This window comes from Diabrotica undecimpunctata, chromosome 9, assembly GCF_040954645.1.
Source record: "Diabrotica undecimpunctata isolate CICGRU chromosome 9, icDiaUnde3, whole genome shotgun sequence".
Taxonomy (NCBI): domain Eukaryota; kingdom Metazoa; phylum Arthropoda; class Insecta; order Coleoptera; family Chrysomelidae; genus Diabrotica; species Diabrotica undecimpunctata.
This window is the reverse complement of record NC_092811.1, coordinates 126,657,485-126,669,756: the sequence shown is the minus strand read 5'-3', so window position 1 is coordinate 126,669,756 and position 12,272 is coordinate 126,657,485. Positions and strand designations below refer to the sequence as shown.

At 34.9% G+C, this 12,272-nt stretch overlaps 1 protein-coding gene across 1 annotated transcript in view; it reads right to left on the bottom strand.

Moving 5' to 3' along the window:
- Window positions 1-12,272, bottom strand: part of LOC140451315 (uncharacterized) — a 97,160-nt gene that overhangs the window by 44,173 nt on the left and 40,715 nt on the right. The gene's annotated exons all lie outside the window — the stretch shown is intronic.

Sequence of the window (12,272 nt, the reverse complement as noted above, 5' to 3'; positions counted from 1 at the left end):
TTCCATTAAATTACATATGTTTTAATACTTAACTACATATAAGTGAAATTTGTATTTTAGAAGTAAATAATGAATACCGATAAGCAAGTATTGTATCTAAAAATAAGCTAAAACCTATTGCATACAAAGAAAAATGTGTTGGTAACATTTTTTATTTTGCATTTGAATAAAAAAAAAACGAGAAAATATATGTAATAACAATTGTCGACTAACAACTAATACATTCAACTGAACAACGCTATGATTAGTTAGATTAAGACACAAAGTAAATTATCATTATTTTTCCAATATTTTAAGTACAGAATGTACAGAGGTATGGAATTTTATACAACCAGTAAAAAATACAGGAAAAGACAAAGCACACATACACACCATAAAACCCAGACAATGGAAAGATCACTATGAAAGCTTGCTGACAGAGACAAGACAAGAATACCTAGCGAACTCCCCAACACAGTCAGTACATATACAAGGAGAGGAAGCGAGGGTAGACATCGAAACAGTAAGGGAGGCTGTAATGACCCTAAAGAATGGTAAATCCGCTGGACCTGAGGGAATCTATGCTGAAATGCTTAAGAATGGAACTCATAAACTATTTGAAAAATTAACTTATGTGATCAATCAGTGCCTAAATGGACACCCAGTACCAGAACAATGGAGAACGGCATACATGTCCTCAATACACAAAAAGGAAGACAAAAGGAATTGTAATAATTATAGAGGCATATGGGTAACCAGCACCTTGAGCAGACTGTATGGACGAATTTTGTAAAATATGATCGAGGAAGAATATAAGCACAATGAAGAGGAAGAACAAAGCGGGTTCCATGCAGGAAGAACGTGCACCGATAAAGTATTTTGTCTTAAACAAATAATAGAAAAAAGATAGGCTAAGGATCTAGAAACTCATATTACTTTTGTGGATCTGCAAAAAGCATATGACAACATCCCCTTAACTAAATTGTGGACAACGTTGAAAAGATCTAACATCAACCACACATTGATAAATGCTGTACAAGAACTATATAGAGACTCAAAGGCACAGATAAAAACAGGAAAATATCTAACGGAAGTATTCCTGGTTACAAAAGGAAGCTTGAGACAGGGATGCTGTATCTTACCAACCTTATTTAAGATATATGTTGCAGCAGCATTGGAAAGATGGAAAAGAAAGGTGCATAGGATGGGTATAGAGCTTAGCAATGAATTTATATAATACACTCCAGTTTGCTGATGACCAGGTAGTACTAGCGACCGACAGGGAAGACATGCAGTACATGCTTAGAAAACTGATAGAAGAATATAACGACTGGGGAATGAATGTCAATAAAACAAAAACCAAATATCTTTGTATTGGAAACGAGTCAGATAACATAGACCTCGAAAACGGACAACATATTTCCTGCTGTCAGAGCTATGACTACTTGGGTGTTGCCTTTGACAATACAGGAACTGATACACGGGAAATAGAAAAACGAATCACTCAAGCAAAGAAAGTCTTAGGATGTCTCAATGGTATACTGTGAAGTAAAGAGATAACGAAAGGAAGAAAATTTAATATATATATGAGACCATGATTAAAACTACTCTTCTTTATGGCGCTGAAACATGGAGAATTAGTGAAAAGAACAAAAAGCGAATAGAAGCAGTAGAGATGGATGCAATGAGAAGATCTTTAGGTATTTCCAGACGAGACCGAATCAGAAATGATGTAATAAAACAACGTGTGGGAATAAAAGGAAATATAACTCAAGATATAGAGCAGAAACAATTAAGGTGGTATGGGAATGTTCAACGGATGCCAGCAACAAGACTCCCCAAAAAAGTAGTAGAATGGCAACCGATAGGTCGACGGAAAAGAGGAAGAGGAATTTAACAACAAACGACTGCGAAGATAGGAAGAGATGGTGTTTAGGTATCGGACAACGTCGAAAGACGTTCTAAACCAATGTATATATATATATATATATATATATATATATATATATATATTAATTACTCTGTTCAATCCAATTTTGACCACACGGGTCTCCCCAATTCTGCTTATGTGAATATTTCATTTTTTTTTGTATTTATGTAGATTCATTTATACACTGTACGTTACATTTTCTTCAAATGTCTTCAATTCTCTTTCGATCTCTCAGCGTATTTCCTGTAATTCTTCTCAGTACTCTCATCTCTGTCGTTTCTCCTAGCCTTTGCGTTGTGGCTGTGTCGGGTCTTGTTTCTGAGGCATATGTGATTATTGGTCTTACACTGGCTTTATAAATTCTTGACTTCATCTCAGTGTTATTGTGTTTCGCCATATAGTGTTATTAAGGCATCTTGTCAGTTTATTTGCTTTTTGAACTTGATCTCTCATTTCTTTGTTCAGGTCCAGATCTAAAGATAAAAGAAGCAAAAGAATCATGGCTACAAGATCAATGAATTGAAATAGAATCCCTAGAACAGAAGCATGACACTTTTAACCTACATAAAAAGATCAAAAACTTATCGGGAGGAAACGGATCAAGAAGTCATAACTTAACACTACCACAACAATCTGCTCTACGAAAATGAGAGAATACTTGAGAGATGGAGGCAATACATGGAAGAATTATTCAAGGAAGAGCAAGAGACAGAAGTCAGTGTTTCTGGATGTTCACGACCAGAAATAACGCTGATTGAAGTACATAACATATGCAATAAAAAGACAAAAAACCAACATAGCACCTGGACCTGATAACATACAAGCTGAAATATTGAAACTATTTGAAAACAACCAACTCAAACTCCTAAAGAGTCTACTGAACAAACTCTATAAAACTGCAGAATTTCCTACAGATTGGCTAGTTTCCACCTTCATCCCTCTTCCCAAAAAGGCAAATGCCACCAGATGCTCTGATTACAGTTATAAGCTTAATGAGCCATGCACTCAAAATCCTTATTTCTATTATTCACTCTCGCATATATATAGAAAACTTGAAGAAAATATCAGCAGTGTTCAGTTTGGGTTTAGAAGCAGACTGGGAACGCGAGAGGCCCTATTTTCCATACAAATATTGATACAAAGACCTCGAGACGTAAATTGCGAAGTCTACGCATGCTTTATAGACTTTCAAAAAGCATTTGACAAGGTGCAACATCAAAAATTATAAATTATTTCAGATACTGAAAGAATCTAGTATTGATGACAAAGATTTAGGCCTAATTAAAAATTTATACTTACAGCAAAAAGGCAACTGTACGAGTAGACAACGAAACCTCACAAGAATTCACGACAAAACGGGAGTACGTCAGGATTGTATTCTATCACCGACTTTGTTCAATACTTACTCGGAAATGCTGTTCAGGGAAGTTATTGATGGTTTAAGAGAAGGTATAAAAATCAATGGTGAAATCATAAACAATTTAAGATATGCAGACGATACCGTTTTAATTGCTGATTATGCGCAGAATCTGCAAACATTAACAGACCGTGTAGTGGAAGCCTGTGACAGATACGGTATGAAATTAAACTGTAAGAAGACCAAAATTCGTGTAGTAAGTAAAAACAACGTAATACAGCACCAATTCACAGCTAATAATGAACCCTTGAAAATAATCGACAAAATTACATACCTTGGATGCAGCAGCCTAAATAAAGGATGGGACCACTCACAGGAAATAAGATGTCGTATAGAAAAGGCTCTCGCTGTCTTCAATGTCCTCAGGAAGATTTTATGTAATATGGACCTAAACATTGATATAAGAACATGACTCTTGAGATGCTATGTGTCGAAACCTGGACCTTGACGGAGGCAACATCCAAACGATTAGAAGCCTTCGAAATGTGGTGCTATCGCCGCATGTTCAGAATTTCCTACATCCATCATGTTACAAACAACACCATGATCCAACGTATGAATAAAGATCTGGAAATTATACGTATCGTGAAAATCAGAAAGATGACACACTTAGAGCATGAGATGCGCAATGAGAAGTATCTACTAATTCAACTAATTTTACAAAGCAAGATAGAAGGCAAAAGATCTCAAGGGCGCAGAAGGACATCGTGGTTGAAGAACATCAGACAGTGGGCAGAAATGACTACCTTGTATGGACCAACGTGATTGCCAACATCCACAGAGGATAGGCACCAAAAGAAGAAGACATAGCTGGACAGTGTAATTCCAAGGTATTTTATTTCCATTACTTGTTCAATACTGATGCCACCAATTTCTATTTTACATCTGGTTGATACTTTTCTGATTACTATTTTCTTTTAGTTTTCTGAGATCAGACTGTCATATTAAATTCTTTTTCTCTTATGTTAAATCTGTGAACCAGTATTTGCAGACTATCTTCATCTTGGGCTATCAATATTGCGTCGTCTGCGTAACAGAGTATTTTTATTTCTGTGTTTCCCATTCTGTATGCTCTTCCTTTGTTAGATCAAATTACGGAAAAAAACGAGGATTTTCAAATTAAATTTGCCCAAAAAGGGATGACAAAACCTTTCAGTGGCCAGAAAAAGAAGGCAGGGGTGAAGTCGCACGTGACCAAATTTTAAAAAATTTAACAAGCTCGACTTTTAGGAGCTTCAGTAAGGGCATAGAATGTTTTGTATTTCCTAAATCACTGAGGATGCTCAATATTCAACAATTTTTTTTTACTTTTATAATTTTTGAGTATAATTTTTTGCCAGAAAGTGTTTATATTTTTAATAATTATTTGTTATAATGAGGGAGATACAAATCAAAATGATGGTGTCGTTGTATACATAAAAAAGAATTTAAGATTTACATAGAAGATTGTAAACATTAGTGTATGTAAAGTATTAGAGATAATTATATTGAATATATGAAGCATGATAATACACAAGATGAATGATGAATAGCATTTTTTGTACTGGTCTAAATAAAAAACAGAAAGAAAAAAGATCCGGAGATTCAAAATAGCAACAATAACTTTTAGTGCTGCAGATTATATTGAATTAATTTCTATTTCTAAATACAGTGTTACGGCTCCTCCTTTGCTAAAACATATCTCCAATGAAGATGCAGGGGATATGATTAATTCTGGGAATCACAACAACATAGAGGTCTTAAACTGCCCCTGTCATACCCAACATGTGGAAAGCACTGTTAAGTTAGTAACCGAAGCATCAGCTGCAGTTTGTGGACCAGAATCAAGGGATGGCTTTATTCGTTGAAGGTTGCAGTCTAGAAATAATATTCCGTTTTTTAACACAAAATTAGACTTCCAATCGTAAAATGATTAAAAGAACTGATTAAAAAATATATTTTAAAAATTTTATTTTTTTTGTTATTCACAAAAATTTTAATTTAATATGGAACCTGAAGATAAGGTCCAATACAAAAAATATTTCTTACAGTTTTATTATACAGGGTGAGTCATAACTATTAGGACATAGACTAAGGACAGGTTATTTGGACCAAAATATGGCTATTGGGCCAAATATGCTTAATAAAATGTTGCTGAGAAAAAAGATACAGGGTGTTAAAATTTTTGTTTTTCGTTCTTTTGCTAATAGTTTCCCTGTATATTTATAAATTGTTATCAAAATTGGCACGGAGGCATAATCTTAGACAAGAAATAGTATTTTATTTACAATTTTACGTTTTGTCATAGAGGGCGCCACGTGGATCATTCCTAATAATCAAATTGAGTCTAAACTTTTTCTGATGAAACTTTTTAGTAATTTTTATTAGAAAATGTGACGTAAACATCATTTTTACGTAAAATTGATACTCTTGTTTAAACATGATAATTTCAACCGTTTTCGATAAAAACGCAGTCGAACTGCTTAGAGTCTTAAAAAAAGATTTCAAATATTATTTCATTTATGAAAAGTATGCGTTGGACTGTCAGATAATTGTTGTTGGTAAATGTTATTTGTTCAAAGTAAATTATTTTTGATGTGACAGTGTAGTGTAACGTTGCATTTTTTAAAAGTAATCATTACTTTTTTTGATTGAAATGCCTCGTCACAATCATTTTACTAATGAAGAAATGCGAGATATGATTTGCGTATACGCACAAGAAAATTTTTACGGTCGCTCGGCAGTCAGAAGGTATGGAATGTTATACGCAAACAGAAGGCAACCAAATCACAAAACTTTTGCAAGATTATATCGTAGTTTAGGTGAAAGTGGGTCATTTCACACTAAAAATCGGGGTGGTGATTGACAAGAAGATGAACTTTTGGTTCGAGTAGATGAAATCCTGAAATAAGTCCCACGACATCTATCAGCAGCAACAGGAGTAAGTCTCTATTGTTAGAATTCTAAAAAAAGAGAACCTCCATCCTTATCACTTCACTTATGTTCAAAATTTACTTCCAACAGATCTTCCACAACGGTTACAGTTTTGCCAACGTATTCTGAATAAACATCGCAATGACAGACACTTTATTAAGAATATTATGTTCACCGACGAAGCAACTTTTACCAGACGAGGGGTTTTTAATTGGCGAAATAGTCATTATTGGGAATAAGAAAACCCTCATGCTATTAAAGCTAGACATTTTCAGCATGAGTTTAAATTGAATATTTGGTGTAGCATTATAGGCGACCAACTACTAGGGCCTTATGTTCTTCCTCCGAATTTAAATGGAGATTCTTATTTATTCTTTTTGGAAAATACTCTTAGTGATATTTTAGATGATCTGTCACTGGATGTAAGAAGAAAAATGTGGTTTAGCAGGATGGAGCGCCACCTCATTTTTCATTAGCTGTTAGAAATCATCTTAATAAAGTATTTTCTCAACGATGGATTGGCAGAGGCAGTGATTTTCAATGGCCACCAAGAAGTCCTGAGTACAACCCGCTAGATTTTTATTTTTGGAGACATATGAAGTCCTTAGTTTATGCCAATGAAATTAATACACGAGACGAACTTTGGAGATACATTCAAAATGCAGCTAATCTTATAAGGGGACAGAATAATATTTTTTTTAACGTCCGAAAATCCTTTATAAAAAGAATTAGAAAAGGCATAGAAATCGGAGGAGACCATGTAGAACATTTAGTTTGAGTTTTTGTGAGTTCTTTTAAGTTAAAGTGTGTTTAGTTTTGATTTATCGTCAAAACGGAAACCTTACGTTAGTTGCAACTTTGTTTATTAGTTTGATATTTGATAGTGAAATTGTAAATAAAATACTATTTCTTGTCTAAGATTATGCTTCTGTGCCAATTTTGATAGCAATGTATAAATATACAGGGAAACTATTAGCAAAAAACGAAAAACAAAAATTAACTTTAACACCCTGTATCTTTTTCTCAGCAACATTTTATTAAGGCATATTTGGCCCAATAGCCATATTTTGGTCCAAATAACCTGTCCTTAGTCTATGTTCCAATAGTTATGACTCACCCTGTATATCAAAACGCAACCTTTTCGCACTAGCCCCATAAAAACGAATTTTTCGTTCCACCCTAATGATTAGTTTCTCTCTTTTACTAGATTCTGCAGAAACTCAAAAACTCGTTATCTATTAGCAGTGTATTTTCAGATGTTTAATACCCAAAACTGATAAATTTGTAATGTTATACTAAATTATCAAGGTTTTAGATCGGTTGTAAAAAAAGGTATCTGAAAAATGTAATGGTGGGATCAAGTCTCCCTCTTTTTCCTTACTAACAACAAGATTTTTGCTCTACCCCAAAATGTTGAATTGATGTACATAGTTTCTGCTCTTAATTCTTAATTAATAAAATATTTTACTCACCCCTACGCCCAGTAGGCACTCGTTACCCAGCAATCACACGGTACAACTATTAAACACAATTCATTAAAATAATAACTGTTTACTAAGCAAAAACATTGACTACTTTGTATAACAAGACATCAAATGATTTATATCCAAATAACTGACATTACGTTTAATTTTACCTCGACCCTATAATAAATTGTCGCGCGGCATATTCTCATTTATTTACCACAAAATACTTTTTTATTCAAGTTAATTGAGTTTTTATGTTATTTACATTAAAAACGATTTGAATAATACATAATCATTATGCATTTACCTTAAGCTGTTGATAAGTTCAACAACTTATTATTGACTCATTAGTAATTAAACGAATTATTTTCATCTTCTTCAGCTGCTGTCTCCTAAGAATGGTTAAATATCATTTGATCTAAAGTATATTGTGATTGTGTTTTTAAATATTTAAGTAAGTATAACGATAAATTTGCTATTTATTATTAATCCAATAATTATAATTCATATCTAAAACTAGCACAAAGTTAATCATGCTTAATACATCGTTTGCGCTAATTGTTCAAAGCTAACTTCTACCTCCGATAGAAAGCTCCAGTGTGATGGCTGAAAGTGTCATCGGATGCGATAGTCTGTGGACTAGTACGCATTTCGATGCGCATCGCCCCGCCTCGAATTTTCCCATTGACCTGGAAATCCCTATTTATCGCTCGAACAGCGCATATAAATATTGGCGATTTTCAGGTCAGCCAGGTCAGTCCCTCACGGGCTCTCCGAGATCTTAGTGCTCTCGGGGCTCTGCTTCCTGCATTTATTTTCTATACTCTGTGGCTGAGAATTGTTTCAACTTAACTTGGTGTTTTTATTTCGACGAAGAAATTGTCATGTAAGAAATATCTTGCCTTTTTCAAGGCAAGACACCGAAGATAAATATTGTCCAAGTCCATAACCCGAAAATGGACTTAGGTAGAGGAGCTCTCGGCAGCGATATTCGAAGCCCTCTACAGAGCACCCGGAGATAGCAGAAGGTGTATAGACCCGTATTTGTTCCCCCGAGGTGACATGGCGCCCGACAACGTGGTTAAAATCCGAACCCACGACCCAGCTCGAATTCACAGAAGGCAACACACCATTGACTTCAACATGGGTTGAAGTCAAGAGAATAATGGGGAGAACCATGTAGTGTTAGAAAGCAATACTCTAACACTCCGACATCGAGGCCTTCTGCAGACCTGATTCCTTCGACGTGTAGACACCTTTGACGAGCCAGGCTTCTTCGAAGTTAGAAGCCCCAGATGCCGATGGAAGTCCCGGAGTAGACCCAGTCATCGCCCCCCTACCGAAAGTGGTCGGACGACCAAGTAGGCTTCGGCACACTGGTACCTTACGAAACCCCGTTGGATATGGCAGATGGGATCCGGACGACCGAAAAGAAGACGAACCCGTTGGAGGAGTTGGCACACCGACCGAGGATGGACCTGTAGGAGCTTGAGATGCCGTCATCACCACCGACCTCCCCCTGTAAGTAGTGCAGTGTTGTATGAATTATTTTGAACATTTTTATGCATATTTTCTTGTGTATTTTCACATGTATTTTTATTGTATTTTTTTATTCAATAAATATTTTTCCCAACCGCAGAGTCTCCAGAGGAGGTGGGATGTCATCGGATGCGATAGTCTGTGGACTAGTACGCATTTCGATGCGCATCGCCCCGCCTCGAATTTTCCCATTGACCTGGAAATCCCTATTTATCGCTCGAACAGCGCATATAAAAATTAATTGTTTCCCCGAGGTGACAAAAGAAACCAATACACATCGCTTGTACGGATCTGTCGGTCGATGATCAACTTACGAGGCAAAAAGTACGTGGGATATGTATACTTTGCAACATGATACTATGACTAACAAGATAGGATCTTCCCGTAGCAAAAAATCGGTTGTGTTCGCGCTTGTCGTCATTGGAGAGTAAAATTTGAATTCTTGTTAAAGTTAAATGGGATTTTTATGCATTCTGTGATGAAATTATTCAATTAGCAAAATAATAATATTAAATAAAGGTTTAATAATTACAATAATCGTACACAAAAGGATATCCCCAAACTATTTATTAAAGATTATTTATTGACACATACAAAAAACTGACATTACGAACGTGCAACTCTCCAATTACGTCACGACTTATGCGCAATATCTTATCTTCTTAATCATAGTATCATGCTTTGCAGTACATGTAGTTCAAACATTGGGAATATTACTGAAATCAAGAGTCTACTAGTGGAGTTTAAAGATTGAAGATTTTCAGGATTTAAGATTCAGAAAGTTTCAGATTTTCTTTTGTTTCTTCTGACTTTAGTTTCTGTATTTTAAGTTTATTGTTGTTGCAGCTTTTTTGCATCTTTTTTAGTTGAAGTTGAAACCTAGCAATAAGAAGACTGTGATCAGAGGATACGTCTACTCCTGGATATGCCTTTACTGCCTAAATTGAGTTTCGATATCTGTGTTTTATTGGGATGTAGTCAATTTGATTTCTGACGATTTTGTTGTCTTTGTCACCTGGCGATTTCCATGTATAAAGGCGTCGCTTAGGTAATTTAAAAAATATATTTGCGGCTATAACATTATGCTCCTGGCAAAATTCTGGATTGTTAAGAATTTGGATTGTTAAAGAGTTTTAAAAAAAAAACCTTTGCTTTTGCGATGTAAACACGATGCTTAGTCGGTCAGCGGAGTTCCAAAAGCGATATTGTAATTAACATTCACATACTTTCGAAAATAACTAAGCTTCGCATGCAAAGGCTGAGGCACTCTCCGAAGATAACGGTCGAAAATTTTCTTAAAATTTAAGTCACACGGCAAGTAGACCCTCACGCTCGTCTTACTTTTACATGAGACTCGGTACATGTAATGGATACTATAAATTTTTTGATGCAGTTTCTTTTTCATCATTTTTTTAGACGCACTTTAATACCACATTTACGTTCCTAGCAGTAGCTCTCCAGTGTAAATAAAATTGATTACAATTCTTTGCATGATTAAATCTCTCTTTTTTCGATTTTTATCCCTTACCCTTTCCCTATTCCCTTTTATCCCTTTTTATAACTTTCAATCTCTTTCATCTCTTTTTATCTCTTTTTATCTCTTTTTATCCCTTTTTATCCCTGTTTATTTATTGTTACTCCTTTTTATCCCTTTTTATTTCTTTTTTATCTTATTTTATCCCCTTTTATCACTTTTTATCGCTTTTTAGCCCTTTTATTCCCTTTAATTATCTTTTATGCCTTTTATCCCCTTATATCCCATTTTATCCCTTTAGCCAATATCAGAAGGTCTTCTTTACTTTTATCTTTTGACTGATAAAGGTAGGCATGAAAATTTTCACTTCTTTCATCGTGAGTGTGGTACAATATTACGACAATCCGGGTCGTCCGTTATGACTAAAAGTTGGAAAGTGCAGCAGTGCTTTTGGTGTATTTCTGTAATAATACAACTCTTTTAGTAAACTTTTTGTGTAGCCCTACTCAACGCGAAAAACAAGGTTTGAGATAAAGCACTTATCTAGCAAGTTTATCAACATTCCTTTCATATGTTTCCAACTGAAGAACTTCTTTTGCGTCCTTGTTCTTGTGGACTAGGTTTAACAAAACAAACATTTTCCCGTACTAACCCTTTAAAAATAAAAAAAACTGTTCCTAATTGGACAAAAAGTAACTGTTTAGTCGCTTGAATAATCATTGTATATATACAATAGCACTAAAGGCCTTAGAGGCCCATGGCTTAAAAAGTTTGTTCTTTCTTCATTTTCGCTTTTCTTTATGTACTGAGATCTTCTCTGGCTCGATATGTGATTTTTCTCCATTCCTTCTTGTTATTCATTTTTCTTTTCTGGCCTTCTAGTCCAATTTCTTCCATATCTTTTTCTACCTCCTGATTCCATCTATTTTTTGGCCTTCCTTTTCTCTTTTTTAAAGTTATAGTGTAGTTTAGTACCCTTTTTGGAGTCCTCGTGTTCGGCATCCTCTCTAGGTGACCTCGCCATCTTAGTCTCTGTGCCTTTATGACTCCTATTATGTTAGGTTGATTATATAATTTCTTTAACTCATCATTTGATCTTCTTATCCATAAACCGTCCCTTATTATTCCTCCATATATCTTCCTCAGGATTTTCCTTTCCCATCTCTCCAGTAAATTTTGTTCATTTTTTGTCATTGTCCATGTCTCACTGCAGTACGTTACTATTGGTTGTATAGTTGTTTTGTATAACTGTATTTTTGCCTTTCTTGATAAAAACTTGCTTTTCAACATTCCACTAAGAACATGTACACTTCTATTGCCTGCCATTATTCTAGCTTGTATTTCTTCTTTAATGTTAGGTTTACGTGATATTATTGTACCTAGGTATGTAAATCTTTCTACCATTTCGAATTCGTATGATAATCTTTCTTCTACTTCTACTTTAAACTTTTGTCCATCCCTGAACTGATCATCTGTCCACTGCATACATTTTGTTTTAGTTTCATTTATGTAAAGTCCCATTTCCTTTGCTGCTTTTACTATTCTCTGTACTAT